The sequence below is a fragment of the Peromyscus maniculatus genome, chromosome 23 (genome assembly GCF_049852395.1).
Source record: "Peromyscus maniculatus bairdii isolate BWxNUB_F1_BW_parent chromosome 23, HU_Pman_BW_mat_3.1, whole genome shotgun sequence".
Lineage (NCBI taxonomy): Eukaryota > Metazoa > Chordata > Mammalia > Rodentia > Cricetidae > Peromyscus > Peromyscus maniculatus.
Genome location: NC_134874.1, coordinates 35,426,466 through 35,443,030, shown reverse-complemented (window position 1 = coordinate 35,443,030; position 16,565 = coordinate 35,426,466). Strand labels below are relative to the sequence as shown.

The following is a 16,565-nucleotide window of genomic DNA, read 5'->3' as shown; positions in this document are numbered from 1 at the left end:
CCTCTGGATCAGGCAAAGGCAGACAACACGCAGCAGGCTTTTTTCCACAGTGGGATTTTAAATAGAAAGGTTAAGTCTGTGCTAGGGTGAGTTGCTGAGATCTGATTGGTCAGGGTTGGCAAGTGTAGCTGAGAAATGCATTTTTATGGTTGGACTTTGATGCTTAGTTTCAAGAATGAGTTGGTGTTCACAAAAGGGAATGAACTCTGGAGACTAAATTAAGAAATGTAATCTAATGGTTTTTCAAGTGAGAGGGAGGTGAAAAGGGCAAAACCTGCCACTGCCATGTTTGCAATGTTTGGGCCGCTTAGAGGGCAATTCACATGCACACAAACACACACACAGTATGTCAGAGAAATGCAGCTGGGTGGCACTGTCTCCCAGTACAAGGAACAATACCAGAGAGGAGCAGGGATGGACTCTAGGCCTTCCAGACACACACAGATGGAACAAGTAGGACCACCAGGCCCTTCAAGCTGCTCCCAGAGCAACAAGCAAAAGTAAATATCTTGTCAAATACAGAGACTCAGGTTAAACTCAGAGCACCCAGTATTTCCTACAAGCCAACATCTGTCAACGACTCTTGAAATGCATGTTGTGATCTTAAACCCTACTGCCCCTCTCTGTGGATTGTGATTCAGACCACAGGCTCTGGTTTTCATTAGGAGGAATCAGAACAGCCTGTGACCCATCTCACTCCTACAGGCTTCAGTTCTGCCTCTCAGATGCATTCAGGAAAATTTGTTTGTGCAGGTCGCCCTGCAGGTGCAGCTTCCAGTGACCAAGGACTGCTGGAATTGACACAGTAGTGTCAAGACATTCACCAGAGAACAGGGCATGATGAATACCTCTTGTTCAACTCATTGTTTTTGTAATGGGCCAGGAATTCATGCAGTTCATTCCTGTCATTGGTCATCATCTGTAGCTGAAGTTTCAGTTTTTCCACCTGGTTCAGCTGTAGTTGCTGCTCAGTGAGGAAGAAGGGTGTGGATGATGCCTTCCTAGCTGTCCCTGTAGGTACATAAACACAAGTGAATTTCTACAGATGAATGGCATAAGCCAAGAAGGTCATGTGGAGTTCCAAGTGGAGGCCTGAGTAAGAGGAAATGCATGGAACCCAGTGAAGCCCTCAAAGATCCGAGCAGCTCTCCTTAAGCTGGGCCTTATAAGCCATGTGTCTTTCTCTAATCCCTATGGCTAGATATATGCCTCAGCCCCTACTGCTCCCCCCTGGCCCTGAAAGACATAAGTAAGGCCAGCCATGTTGGTTTGGAATTGCCAGCTAATACCTGATAGGTGGTGGTATTATGTTCCCCAAAATATTGTGCACCCTAATAAACTTATCTGGCTTCATAGATAGGAACAGCCACTAGATACAGAGGCCAGAAAGTGGTGGTATTCACGCCTTTAATCCTAGCATTCTAGAGGCAAAAATCCCTCTGAATCTGTGTGATTTCAAGGCCACAATGGAAACAGCCAGGCATGGTGACTCACGCCTTTAATCCCAGGGAGTGATGGCAGAAAACCAGAAAGGTATATAAGGCATGAGGACCAGAAACTAGAAGCTTTTGGCTGGTTAAGCCTTCAGGCTTTTGAGCAGCAGTTCAGCTGAGAGCCATTGGGACGAGGACACAGAAGCTTCAAGTCTGAGGAAAGAGGATCAGCTGAGGAACTGTCCAGGTGAGGAAGCTGTGGCTTGTTCTGCTTCTCTGATCTTCCAGCATTCACCCCAATACTTGGCTCAGGTTTGATTTTATTAATAAGAATTGTAATATCGTGCTGCACTGATGTGATGCAAGGAAGTCCAGGAGTCCCTAGTGCTTTTCACCTCCCAGCCCTGATAACCTGTGTCCACAACTAAAAGGAACTGAATGTCTCAGACCTGGGTACGTGGATGGAAAATTTCCCTCCTTGGTATTTACATCAGACATAAAGTGCAACAACATCCCATTCTGATACCGCATTAGTGGTTCTCGGCCTCCTGTTGCATTCTTTGCCATGCAGAATGAACTGAAGGAGGTCGCAGCACAGCAGCTGCAGCCTTGACCATCCCTGGCCCTCTGCCAACTAACCATCAGGAATCCTCCACCTTGGATCTGCTCTTTAGGAACCCAGATACGCAGCATAGGCCCATTGCTTCATGATCACAGCTACTGAACCCCATTACTAGAAGGTCCAGTTCTAGCCTCACCTCCTCCTTAGGAAACGAGGCCTCTCTCTGCCAATCAGTGTGATCAGTCTTACCAACATGTCAATTTGATGAACAATATAAGCACTTAGTGAATGCTTCAAGGGCAGTTGGCATTGCCACAACACTGGTGATTTCACAGAAGATGCCATGGGCTCTCCAGGATACAATAGAATTTCCAGAGAATGGACTATTAGGGCCACTGCCAATGCTCATCACCTATCTGATAACAAGCTTTTCCCCAATTCACCAATAGCCAAGATGCCTTTTCCAGGATTCTTTCCTGAGACACAGGGAAGGCCTTCAGCACCTCCTCCTTCCAATCGTGAGATCTCTTTGATTCATTAGAATCTAGTTCATTCTAATTCAATTGTTCATCATGTGTGGAAAGCAAGACTCATTTTCCACACACTGCCCAGGAATATCTCTTCTCATCCTGATGATTCCCACCTTATAAGATGAGAAATTAAGGATGCTAAGAAATTAGCTCAGGACAATGGGGAGGGAAAATCAGTTCCATGAGTTGAACAAGCACATCAGAGAAGATCCACGGGGCTGTTACGATGTATGGGGTGGTGGAGGATTATGTGGGTCCTGTCAGAACAATGATAAGTCACACAGGTAATGATGAAACTTTTGCCAAAAGCTTCAGCAGAACACATTCCAGCCATCATGATGTTAGCAAAGGTGTTATCAACCACTGATAAGTATGACTGAATGTACCTAACGACTGGGCATCCATAGGTGAGCCCTCAGACACCAAGAACAAATACTTACAGGAAGAGTGATGTCCCAGTCCTGCACTCAAGGTAGAGGAAAGAGGACTGGCTAGTGAGAGGGCAGGAACTCAGAAACCTTAGGGTTCACTGACATGCAACAATGCTTGGTGGTTCCTGCCCTGCTACAGGATATTTAAAATGTGAGACTCTCTAGCTCTGGCCAGGGGACATTACTCTCCCTGCTATTAGTGACACACACCAAAAGAAATCCAGTGTGGGTGAAGTGCAGGGCTGGAACTGAAACCTCTTTAGTCCCTCTGTGCTTCCTTCCCACTCAGAGTGAAAGCAGAGGGCCCTCAACAGAGCAGCTTAAGCCTTGACCATGCCTGGCTCTCTGCAAACTAACCATGGGAAATCCTCAACTCTGGGTCTGCGCTTGAAGAACTCAGAGGACCAGGATAGGCCCATTGCTTCTCAGAAACCCTCCCCTCCTGACCCCCACTCCTGGAAGGATCAGCTGAAGCCTTCCTCCTTCAGGAAGCTCCCTATCCCTTTTCCAGGACTCACTGTGCTTTCCCCAGAACCATTTGTTTCTTGGTGTGTGACATTTAGACTGAAGGCCATCTTCCTTCTGCCTTCCTCTGATCTCCCTGTGCTTGCCCAAGAATCCTGTTCAGTCTAATCAGCATGTCTGTAGGTGAAACACGAGACACTGCACCAATGCCCCAATGACAGTTGGTGTTGCCACAACACTGGTGACATCACATAGAATATCAGGGCTCTCCAGGAGACAGTAGAATGTCCATGTGCTGATGTCACATGGTATATCTGCTACCCTTTGCTTTGCATTTAATATCCATTTAAGAGTAAGCACATACCATATTTGTCTTTCTGGGTCTGTGTACCTCCATCAGTATCTAGTGCCATCCATTTGCCTACAAATTTTATGATATCACTATTTTTTTTTTACCACTGGGTAATATTCCATTGTGTAAAGGAACCACATTTATATTATTATATCCTTCACTTGAGGGCCATCTAGGTTGTTTCCTGGTTCTGGCTATTACAAATAATGCTGCTATAAACATGGTTGAGCAAGTGACCTGTGGTATGATTGAGCATCCTTTGGGTATATGCGCAAGAGTGGTATAGCTGTGTGTTAATATAGGTAGATTCCTAACTTTCTGAGGTACTGCCCTACTGATTTCCTGAGTGGCTGTACAAGTTTGCATTCCACCAACAGTGGAGGAGTGTTCCCCTTGTACCACATCTTCTCCAACATAAGCTATCATTAATGGATTTGATCTTAGTCATTCTGATAGGTATAAGTTGGCATCAGTGTCATTTTGATTTTCATTTGCCTGATGGCTAAGGATTTTGAGCAATTCCTTAAATTTCTTTTTGCCATTTAATATTCTTCTGTTTCGAATTCCCTGTTTAGATTTGTACCCCATTTTTTAAATTGGATTATTTGGTAATTTGATGTCTACTTTCTTGAGTTCCTTATATATTTTGGAGATCATCTCTCTGTCAGATCTGTCAGATGTGGGCTTGTGAAGATCTTTTCCCATAGCTACCTTCAGCTCACCAGTTTCTCAGCCAATCATATTTCCTCAGACTGGAAGCCTCTGAGTTCTCATCGGAATGGATCTCAGCTGAGTTGCTGCTAAAAGCTAAAAGCTTAAAAAAGGCTCTAGTTCCTGGTCCTCACACATTATATACCTTTCTGCTTCCTGCCATCACTTCCTGGTATTAAAAGCTTCCCTCCCCCAGTTCCACTGGCACCTATATAACTGAAGAATTTTTGCTACACCAGTCTCTTGGCCTCATGCTCCCTTGGCCCAAGCTGCCTCTCTTTGTCTGTGGCTCTTCCTTTGCTCTTGTTCCTCTCTCTCCTCACATGTTCTACCTCAGTCGTGTCCTGATAACCCTGGACTCTTCAGTGGGAGCTGGTTTTCAGGTTCCTCTTGGTTTTACCCTACAGGTCCGCATGGAGGATGATTAGGACCTCGGGCCTGAGTGCAGGTGTCTGAGATATTTGCACTTGGCTGTGCTGGGGGAGGAGGTCATTTGCTCCACCCCTTGGCATCTCTATAAAAACCCTGGGGCAGAGACAGTAGGGGCAGTTGGAAAAGGTTCCAGGCCCTCTCAAGGCTATCCTTTATTTTCTATCTGTTTATCTCAGCAAGATTCTCTGCAATAAATCCTTCTATCTAATATTTCCTGCTGCTCACACTGAAGAAAACTCTGGGGAGCTGTGGAGTTGGTGGGTAAATGCCCCACAGAATGGCGCCATGAACAGGGACTAAAGAAAGAGCGGGGGACTAAAGACAAATGAACAGGGACTAAAGACAAAATAATAGGGACCAAAGATAAAGCAAAATAATAGTTGTATTACAGAGTTTTTGGTGAAAGTGCTGAGTCAGCCCTTCCAGTGGAAAGGCGTGCCAGTGTTATAGAAAATATATATTTTATATATATATATATTATTGAAGGGCAGGGTTTTATCCTCAAGAGTAAAGGAAAACAGACTAGAAGGATGTCCGATGTTGCAGCGCAAAATTCTCTTCTGTCAAAATTTTCTATCTTCTATCCCTTTCTCAGTTTCTATCTGTGAAAAATAAGTATAAGGTATAGGTTAGTAATATAGTGTAGGAGAAACTTAGAAGTGTAAGATCGTGTAGAAAAAATAAGTAAGGCAACTAACTAGACAGAAAAACTTAATTTCTAACTTTGCAGGATTTCAATGCACACTGGGGGAAAAATCTTTCTTTGTGATTTACAGGTTAGTAAAAAAGCTCTTCTCTGAGCTTATGGGGCAAGAAAAAGTTTCCTATGGAAGCTTTTGTCCTGGGGACAGCTGAAATGCTAAAATTCAAGCAACAGGAGAAAGTGTTTTCTCCCTGAGGCAAAAATGGGGGTGTAAAAAGCCAAAAAGTTTAAAGTTGGGAAGTTTGGGGAAAAGTTGGTCTTTCTCTTTTGGGGAAAAAATCTTTCTCTTAAACTATAAAGCTTTTCTTGGAAAATTTGGGGGGAAATCTCTCTAAAAACCCTTAATCTTTTTCAAAATCTCTTAAACTTAAAAACTAAAGCCTTTAACTTTCTCAAAAGGGCAAAAATTAGAATCACCTGAAGATAATATTATGGGGAGCACCTGTGATTAGCTCTAAGGGAAAACAAACTTCTTAAGACAGCAAAACCTCTCTAAGTTCTTTCAAGCTTTAACAATCCTCCCTGCAATGCAGGAGGCAGGGACAAGTTCCTAAAAACCTCTTCTAAGCTCTTTCTCTTCAAGCTAGTAAGACAGTGGGTCAGAGTACCCTGAGGGAAATGCTTGGGAGAGTGTGGGTGAAGAGCTACAGAGAGCCCAAAAGGGCAGGAAACTTTACCTGAGAAAGGCAAAAAGGCCAAGCTTTACAGTTACAGTGAGCTGAGGCAACAAGGGTTTTGTCTGAGTGAGCATTTCAGAATGAAAAGGTGCTCCTAATCATCCTAAATCAAAGATCCCCTGAAGCATTGCAAACTGTTAGCATTGTATCCTCTCTTCTGACCAAAAACCCAGAGGCGACTATTCAGCGTCTCTGAGTTGGGGAGCATTTCAGGGATACTAGGGTTCCTGCAGTTGCAAACTTCCTGGAGCACAGAGCTGAGGCAGGAAGGTGCAGGACCCAGGGGAAGATTGCTAATGAACAAACAAAGCTAAAACCAGTGGGAACAGCACAGTTGCCCACTTTCCTACAAGTCCTGGGATGAAAGGTCCACAGCTGCAAAAAGAAATCTGAGAAAAAGCTTTCCTATCAGAGAAAGGACCTTCTGGGAAAACAGTTGAGCTGAACTGTGTCTGAAGCAGTCGTGCTGCTGAGTCAGAACACTGTCTGGGGAAAGAGTCCAGCCAGGGCAGAAAAGGACTATCCAGGAGTAAAGCTTTCTTTTCTATCAGAGAAAGCATCTCTTTGAGAAAAGCTTTGTTTCAACTGACTCCCATGAGATGAGGGTGTGTAACACTAAGGGGTGATTGCCTCTGGCATAAGCTCTGTCCTTGAGCACCCAGACAACCAAACACAACCCACTGGGGGACTGGGCCAGGTGAAGGCCTGATGAGGCAAAGCACCTGTCCTAATGGGTGTTTAGAAATGGCAAAAACCTCCCTTGTTAGATTTTCAGTCTGTATGCAAACCACACAGACCCCAAAAACAAACAGACAAAAAAGCCCCTACCTTCAGTAGCAGGGAAAGCTGCCACAGTAGTGTCAGAAACTGTTTCTGGGGTAGAGGGAATAAACTGAGACCAAACTGGGAGATGTCTGGGAGAAAGACTCTGAAGAAACAGAAGGGACAGATTCCTCCCCTGAAAATGCATGACATGTGAAAAGCTGCTAGAATTTGAGGCAGATGGGGGGGGGGAGCCCCTACTTCCAAAGGCAGCTAGCAGAGGTACAGAGCCACAGACAGAAAGCTGAAGCTCTGCATGGGGGCGGGGGGAAGGAACAAGCAAAATGAGAATAAAATCAGTGGGAGAAAATCTCTCTGAAAGAGCTATGGAAAAGCTGTTGTACATGATCTTGTTTTTCACTGACTGGGTAAAACAAACACAGCCCCAAGGAAAGTTGCTATTAGAAATGCCAGCCTCAGTGCCAGCTAACGAGGCAGGTGCGGTTCTGATCCAAGGCCAGTGTCAAATAAAGGAGAGACATCTGTTAAAGCCAGCTGAGGAGAGACCAGAAACCTCCCAATGTCCCATAATTGAAAATGGAAGATGCTTGTTCAAATCTCCCGCTGCAAAAGCAAAAAAATTTATTCAATCCTCCCGGGCAAGAATTTGTATGCAAGTCTGGTAAAAGAGAACCAGTTGACTCTCAGACCCCAAAAGAACTATGGGAAATGACTGATATAAGGGAAATGCATTCTGAGAAAGGTAGTTTTTCTGCTAAAGATGGCGACATTGTCCTGAAACACTTTTGTCAGCTCGAAAATACGTTCATGGTAAACTTAAAATACAGCTTTTAAAAGAATAAGGAAAGTCGTCTAAGAGTTTAAGTGTCAGTTCCAATGAAAAATTGAAAGGATAATGAACTAGGTGCTTCGCAGTTTGGGGCTCCATTGGTAAAATGCCTTATTTACCCTAATAGCTGTGCAAATTTTTAAGGTAGTTGGATGACAAAAAGCTACCTTTAAGAGCAAACAAGCCACTTTAAAATCCTTGAGAAAACCGTTTATACACTGAACATTATTTTAGATATGAAGAAACTTATGGGAAAATAAAGTTCTTTGCCTATTGAACCAACAGCTTTCAATGAGTAATCCCTTTGCATATCTAATAAGGAGACAAGGAAACAGCCATTCAAAAAATGACTGCTTTAGAGATGGGAAACTTCAGAAAAGCTGTCTGAAAAAAATAGTTGCTTCACCTGAAAGTTCCTTATAAGAAATCAGTGCTAAATATCACAGCGGATAATATCAGGAGTTAAAGCTAATGAAGTGAAAATACTAAATCCTGAAAATGCTTTTTCTCCAAGTAAGCTAATGAAGGATATGTTTCATGAAAGAACATCTATGTTCTTGACTCCTTTGAATAGTAACAGTTTTGGTGAAAATATTGGAACTGACAACAATCAAGTCAAAATGTTTCAACAAATTCAAGATGCTATTAACAAAACAAAGCTGCCATGCTTTGTGGGCCATATTAGAGCTCACTCCAATCTTCCTGGTCCTTTAGCTGAGGGGTAATGCAATGGCTGAGCATTATCCCAAGTGGAAATGGCTCAACAGTCACATGCTCTTCATCAAAATAGCGAAAGCTTAAGAGAAAGCAGTTCAATCTTACCAAAGAAGCAGCTCGTTAAAAAGTTAAACGATGTGGGGGTATGTCCAAAATATTTTCCTGTCCCTCACTTAGGGGTAAACCCTCAAGGTCTTCTTTCCAATCATCTATGGCAAATGGATGTTATTCATATTGTAGAATTTTGCAAAGTAAGATATGTACATGTGATCATTGACAATTATTCAGGATTTTTAATGGCTAGTGCACAACCTGCGGAAGCTACAAAACATGTAATTATGCACTGCTTGAAGTGTTTTTTGTATATGGGTATACCAAAAAATTATTAAAACCAATAATTGTTCTGGATATAGTAGTAAGGCATTTCAACAGTTTTGTACCCAATGGGAAATTGTACATAAAACAGGTATTCCTTATAATCCTGAGGGACAAGGTATTGTAGAAAGGGCTCATAGCAGTCTTAAAATACAACTTCAAAAAATAAAAGGAAGACATTTAACCCTCAATCTCCACATAATGCATTAAATCATGCTCTTTTTGTTCTGAACTTTTTGAATATGGATGTCTATGAACAGTCTGCCACATATAGATTTTGGCACAGTGGCACCCAAGCGACTTTTGCTCAAGTGAAATGGAAAGATCCCTGCTCAGGATTATGGAAGGGTCCCGATCCTGTTTTAATATGGAGTCAAGGACATGTTTGTTTGTTTGTTTGTATGTTTTTTCATAAGAGGAGAATGAAGCTCGGTGTTTACCGGAGCCTCTGGTAAGGAGCTTGGAACTAAGGAAGGTCAGCTCCAATGACGTTCCTTTAAAGGAACCAGAATGAAAGTGGCTCGATTAGTGTTTCTGAGGTTTTGTCACTGGTTAATGCAAACAGTGAGGAAATAGAGTTCCAAGCTGGGCTGCTTTTGGCTTTACTAGCTCTTTTAGAGAAATACTTTAGATCACCTAATAGCTGTGCAGTATTTGGCGAAGAGCTTTACAGCAACTAAAGACAGCAATTTCACTCAGCGTGAAGTTTTTCAGTAAAGCAAACCAAAAGTACTGCTGTAATATAAACATTTATCTGAATTGAAGCACTTAGGGGAGCTATTATGAATTTGGGTGAAGGGACAGCCTCTAGTTAAAAACCGTCTACCACGGTGCATCTCTGCCAGTTCCGGAAAGGCAGAGAGAACTCAGCTTTGGGGTGTGGCTTCACCTCCCCCCACCCCAGAATGTTACAATCCCCTAGCAACAAGTATCACAACTCTATAAGGACAACACTCATTAAATCCCAGTGCTGTATAGCAAAGCTGACTATAAACTCTAAACTTTAGAAATGATGTACGTACTTCCTGTCTAGTTAAGAGAATCTTTCTGATAGAGATAGTGATGATAAGAGTAAAAAGTAGAAAAAGATGAAAATAAGATATGTGAGTTTGTAGAAATTATTCTGTCTTGTTAGATCTGTGTTAAGAAATCTTTGGGTGTTTGCTAATTTAGATATATGCTAATGGTAGCCCTATATAAGTTTATAAAATAGGTCCATAGAGTTCCTTTAAGAATATAAGCTTGCAAGAAATATTTAAGGTAGTCTTAAGACATGTAGTAATAAGCTTGTAAGAAGTAAAGATACTAGTTGTAAATGTAAGTTTAAATAAGAAATAAGATAAGAAGTATATAAGAAGTAATAAGAAATGTATTTGCTAAAGTAGTTCAATAGTTTACTTAAGGAGTATAAATAAGAAGATGTTAATATGTTATATGTGAGTTTGTAAAATGTAAATGTTGAATGTGAGTCTAAATGCTTTGCAAGGCAAAAAAATGTTATATGTGAGTTTGTAAAGTGTAAATGCAAAGTGTGAATCTATTCTTAATGTATATTGTGAAAGAACCCGAGACACAGAAGGTTAGTGTCCTAGTAGACTGCAAAGTAGGCAGTCTGGATGGTTTCAGAAGCTCCAGAAGCCACTAAGAAGCTAAGAATGGCAGAGGCCAGATCCAGCACAACAAGGCATCTGCAGCTGAGATCCGTAAAAAATCAACGCAACACAGAAAAACCTGAGCTAACATCAAAAAAACGGTGCTGTTTAAACTATTACTGTAACTAAAAAGATCTCCAGCTTGAGAATGAAAGTTGCAGATATTCTTGTTTTAACATTGTTTAAAATTGTTAACTGCAAAAAGTTTTGGTTGTAAAACGTCTCTTCATATTTGTAAGTGAAAGTCTGATACCAGAATTTACTTTTTTTTTCCAACTTTTTGAACTTAAAATGAGATAAAACTACAGAAAGATTTTTGTTATGGATTTCTTCATACTTGGAAGGCTTGTATCAGAATTACTTGAATTTTGGGACTTAATGAAATGAACAATAGATTTCATTGCAATGGGAGAATTTTGAGTTTACTTATAGTAATGACCTAGAAACTGTTTTCTGGAGTTGGGTTAAAAATGGAACTATTTAAATGAAGAAATTTATTGTTTCTACCTTGACTCAAGATGCAGTTTTGTGTATGCATATATGCTGGTGATTCATGTATTGTTCTGTGTTAAAAATGCAATTGTTTTGTGGAACTGTTTATGTAAAAATGGAATTACGTACAGAACTGGTTTTGTGTTACAAATGGAACCGTTTAAATGGAAAAGTTTACTTTTTCTAACTGGGCTTGAGATTTTGCTTAAAAAATTATAAAGAAAAGTGAGAGTTAATACTCCTTAGTTTAATTTAAAAAATTGTTTGCGTGGATTAATGTCATGTTTTGATTAGTAAGAAATTCAAATGGGGTATGCTAAGAGACTACTTTTAAAGTGTAAAGATTTTTATTAAGAAACTGCTTTTGGATGTTTTGCTAAAAGAGAAAGTAGGAAATAGTCTTGAACGCCTTGGCAGAGGAGATCACTTCCTAAATATAACACCAGTAGCGCAGACACTGAGACAAACAATCAATCAATGGGACCTCTTGAAACTGAGAAGCTTTTGTAGAGCAAAGGATACAGTCAACAAGGCAAAGCGACAGCCTACAGAATGGGAAAACATCTTCACCAACCCCACATCTGACAGAGGACTGATATCCAGAATATATAAGGAACTCAAGAAATTAGACATCAAAACGACCAACAGTCCAATTGAGAAATGGGCTTTAGAACTAAACAGAGAATTCTCAACAGAGGAATCCCAAATGGCTGAAAGACATTTAAGGAATTGCTCAACTTCCCTAATCATCAGGGAAATGCAAATCAAGACAACTCTGAGATACCACCTTACGCCTGTCAGAGTGGCTAAGATCAAAAACACTGAAGACACTTTATGCTGGAGAGGATGTGGAACTAGGGGAACTCTCCTCCACTGCTGGTTGGAATGCAAGCTTGTACAACCACTTTGGAAATCAATAATGCGCTTTCTTAGAAAATTGGGAATCAATCTCCCCCAAGATCCAGCTATACCACTCCTGGGCATATACCCAAGAAATGCTCAATCATACCACAAGAGCACTTGCTCAGCTATGTTCATATCAGCATTGTTTGTAATAGCCAAAACCTGGAAACAACCTAGATGCCCTTCAACTGAAGAATGGATAAATAAATTGTGGCATATATACACAATGGAATACTACTCAGCAGAGAAAAACAATGACATCATGAGGTTTGCAGGCAAATGGATGGATCTAGAAAAAATCATCCTGACTGAGGTAACCCAGACTCAGAAAGACAAATATGGTATGTACTCACTCATAGGAAGATGCTAGATGTGGAACAAGGATGACTGGACTGCTACTCACATCACCAGTGAGGCTACCTGGAAAACGGGACCCCAAAAAAAGACACGGAGAAATGGACGAGATCTACATGAACAGCCTGGTCATGAGTGGGAACAATGAAGGGCGACAGTCGAGGGAAAGAGAGTGGGAGATCCTAGCTGGATCAAGAAAAGAGAGGGAGAACAAGGAATAGGAGACCATGGTAAATGAAGACCACATGAGAAGGTGAGAAGGGGAGGAAGTAGAGAGCTAGGGAGGCCCACGGAGATCCACAAAGATACCCCCGCAAAAGACTGCTGGCAATGGTCGCGAGACGGCAGGAACTGACCTACTCTGGTGATGGGATGGCCAGACACCCTGATAGTGGTGCCATAAACCCCATCCAAGGACTGAGGAATCTGAAGGCAGACATCCATGGCTGGGCCCCTGGTGGAGCACTGGGAGTCTAATTAGTGAGAAAGAAGAGGGTTTATATGAGCGAGAATTGTTGAAGCCAAGGTTGGATAAAGCACCGGGACAAATAACCAAATGAATGGAAGCACAGGATCTGTGAACCAAAGGCTGAGGGGCCCCCAACTGGATCAGGCCCCCTGAACGGGTGAGACAGTCATTTGGCTCGATCTGTTTGGGAGGCAGCTGTGCATTGGTGCCAGGTCCTGGGCTCGTTGCATGAGTTGGCTGTTTGAATCCTGGGAATTATGCAGGGACACTTGGCTCGGTCTGGGAGGGGGGAATGGACCTGCCTGGACTGAGTCTACCAGGTCAACCCCGGTCCTTGGGGGAGACCTTGATCTGGAGGAGGTGGGAATGGGGGGTGGGCTGGGGGGAGGGGAGGGCGAGAGGGGGAGAACAGGGGAATCTGTGGCTATTATGTTGAACTGAATGGTGTTGTAAAATAATAATAATAATAATAATAAAAAAGAAACCTGTCTCAAAAAACAAAAAAAAAAAAAACTGCTTTTGGATGTTTTGCTAAAAGTTTTCAAAGTGTTAATGGTTAGATTGAAGATATTGCTTTTCAATATGGGTTTGTAGGAACTGTATAAGTTTGGGTTCCTCTAACTAGGTTTGAGATGTTGTTTAAAAAATTATAAAGAAACGGAGGAGTTATGAGATTGAATTATGTTTGAAGAAACCTATTGATATTAATGCACCCTGGTTTTGTGGCATTAAGGAAGTTTGATGTGAGTACATTGAAATTTTTCCTATGTTCTGTTAGCAAGAAAATTCAAATGATTGAGTTAAAGTTATAAGATGGAGAAAACTGTTAACTATATATAGCACCGTACTATGTATAGCAATATTTATGTTAACCTGTTAATGGTAATGATAAAGCTAAGGGATTCTTTAAGTTTGTAGTCGCCTTAAGAGTTTTTGGTTTAGAAAGGGCTTGAGGCAGATAAGACTGCTATAGTCACCTTGGACCTAATTCAAAAGAGAAATGGCATCTTTATCATCCTCTACTCCCATACTGGGAGGTGTAACAGCTATGGAGATTGCTGTAAGCCATTAATAGTTATTTTTTATATATTAAGAAAGGGGGACCTGTGGGAGCCCGTTTTTGGGCTCCTCGTGGCTTTACCCAGCAGTTCTGCATAGAGGATGATTAGGACCACGGACCTGAGTGCAGGTGTCTGAGATGGTCTGCACTTGGCTGTACTGGGGGAGGAGGTCATTTTCTCCATCCCTTGGCGTCTCTATAAAAACCCTGTGACAGAGACAGTTGGGGCCATTGGAAAAGGTTCCAGGCCCTCTCGAGTCTATCCTTTATTTTCTATCTGTTTATCTCAGTAATATTCTCTGCAAATAAATACTTCTATCTAATATTTCCTGCTGCTCACACTCAAGAAAACTCTGGGGAGCTGTGGGGTTGGTGTGTAAATGCCCCACAATCTTCCCCACACCTCTTTCTCTTATGTATTCTCACAGACCTATATTAAACCTCCAAACTTAGGAGTAGTCATGTGTCCTTCCTTCCTTCCTTCCTTCCTTCCTTCCTTCCTTCCTTCCTTCCTTCCTTCCTTCCTTCCTTCCTTCCTTCCTATCTTCCTTCCTTTCTTCCTTCCATCCTTCCCTCCTTCCCTCCCTCCCTCTTTCTTTCACAGAGGATCTGGGTTTCATTCTCAAGACCCTCATGTCAACTCAGAACCACCTACATTTTTAGATACTCATGGACTAATGTTCCCTGCTCATCTCCACAGAGATGCATGCAAGCAAACACTCATCCATATAAAATAATCATAACATATCTATACAATTAAGAAAAAAAGAGGATGGGAAACCAGAACTAGCAAAGTGGCCAAAACTGAATATCCACTAGCATCTAAGCCTTAGTATTCCATTGCTTCATCATTCACACTAAAAATGTAATATCCAACACCTAGAAAATTTGGTAGTCAGGGGTGTCTAACAATAGCAATTGCTACTGGTCAACATTTGGAGTACATTACTTGATTCACATACACACACACACACACACACACACACACACACACACACACAATGCCTAGGAATTCCTATTTAAAAACTTTTAAGTAAGATGTAAAATTTCCTTTGAGAGATTTTTACATTTGTACACATTGTGGATGGTCTTCAGTCTACTAATATACAAGTTCAGTAAGTCAGAGTGCTTTAACAATTCCTTTCCCATGTCACCAGATTTCCACTGGTGCCATTGTTCTCATAGAAACTCCAGGGATCTGTAAGATCTGAGATTTAGCCTGATTTGTCTTTTCTCATTCACTGTCAGTCTTCATTAGGGTACAGATACTCTGACAACCAAATGATTGCAAATACAGGGCCTTCAGTGAGTCATCTGCCAATGTGAAATACTCTCTTGTCTTCCTAGTCATCAAGCCCTTCCTTTCTATACTGATACTCCAATGAATTCAAACACTCTGTTAATCCACTCTGAATCAATTTTAATTGCTTATGAAAGGAGAGACTTACTTTAACCTTAGCCCTAAGCATGAGTTTGGAGAGAATAGAAGACAACATCTTATTTCACACACTGCACACAAATTTTCAGCCCACAACTTGAAGAAAATACTTTTCATGCTGTTTTTCAAAAGTAGACCTTGTACCTACTAGAGTTTTGCAAAACACACACCACACACATACACACACACACACACACACACACACACACACACACACACACACACACACACATTTTAAAAGAATATATCAAATAAGGTTTGTTGGGCCCTGATCCCCATTCTGTGGGTAGCTGTTGCCTTGCTTGCTGACCTTGATCAGATGACCTCCCTATGCTAATTCCCTGCCAGTTTCCTTCCTCCTGAAGAGCTCATGGAGGTTCCTTGTTTGTGTATCATGCATATTTGGTGTAAACAGCTAGGATGCAAGTATGTAAAACTTCTGTAGCTAACATCTGCCTTCTGGGGTTCTCCCATTGTGCTGTAAGCCTGTATTTAAGGCCTCTTCCCTCCTTCAATAAATGACATTGGCATTCTGCTGAGACGAATGACCTGCTGTCTTGTCTCTGTTTTTAATACTTAGCACATCGCTTGGACATGGTGAACGGGTGGTACCACAGGCACTACAAAGGTTGAGTTATAGTATAACAGTTATCTGAAAGCCTAAGATTCTGGTAACTTGAGGCTGGGTACCTCGACAGATATAGTTGTCCCACAGTGGCTGTCTCCCATTTGGAGAGACCCACAACCCAGTGGTTGCTCAGTGCATGAATCTGGACCTCAGGCAGAATCAGCTGTGCCCTGTGCATTCTCAGGACATATACATTCTAATAAGTGGTTTCTAACCATGTGTTTTCTACTGTGTGTTGATGTTTTGGTACTATCCCTACTGGGCCTTGCCCATCCTTCAGGCTTGCCTTCCACAGAAGGAGCTGCGGTTCTGTTTTAGAAGAGTCACATAAAGTCTTTTTATCAAATATTAAGATGAAGGGAGGTGACATGATACTACCTGTGTATTCAGAAATCGCTTCCTCCTCCAAGCTACTTGCAGAAATCTCTGTCTCTCCTGCTTAACAGTCAGTAGTACAGGTGTGAAACATCAGAAGTTTGGTAATGCTGAAGCATTCCAAAATCGTTAACTGCCTTAAGAGGCAAGTCATGCTACTGAATTATGACAAATTATCATGAGGAAAAATAAGT

General features: G+C 41.7%; 1 protein-coding gene and 1 long non-coding RNA gene across 2 annotated transcripts in view; one reads left to right on the top strand and one right to left on the bottom strand.

Moving 5' to 3' along the window:
• LOC143270628 (serine/threonine-protein kinase PLK1-like) overlaps positions 1-16,565 on the bottom strand; it is a 124,624-nt gene that overhangs the window by 87,350 nt on the left and 20,709 nt on the right.
• The window catches only part of LOC143270608 (uncharacterized), a 29,498-nt gene that overhangs the window by 2,480 nt on the left and 10,453 nt on the right, over positions 1-16,565 (top strand). The window lies entirely within an intron of this gene.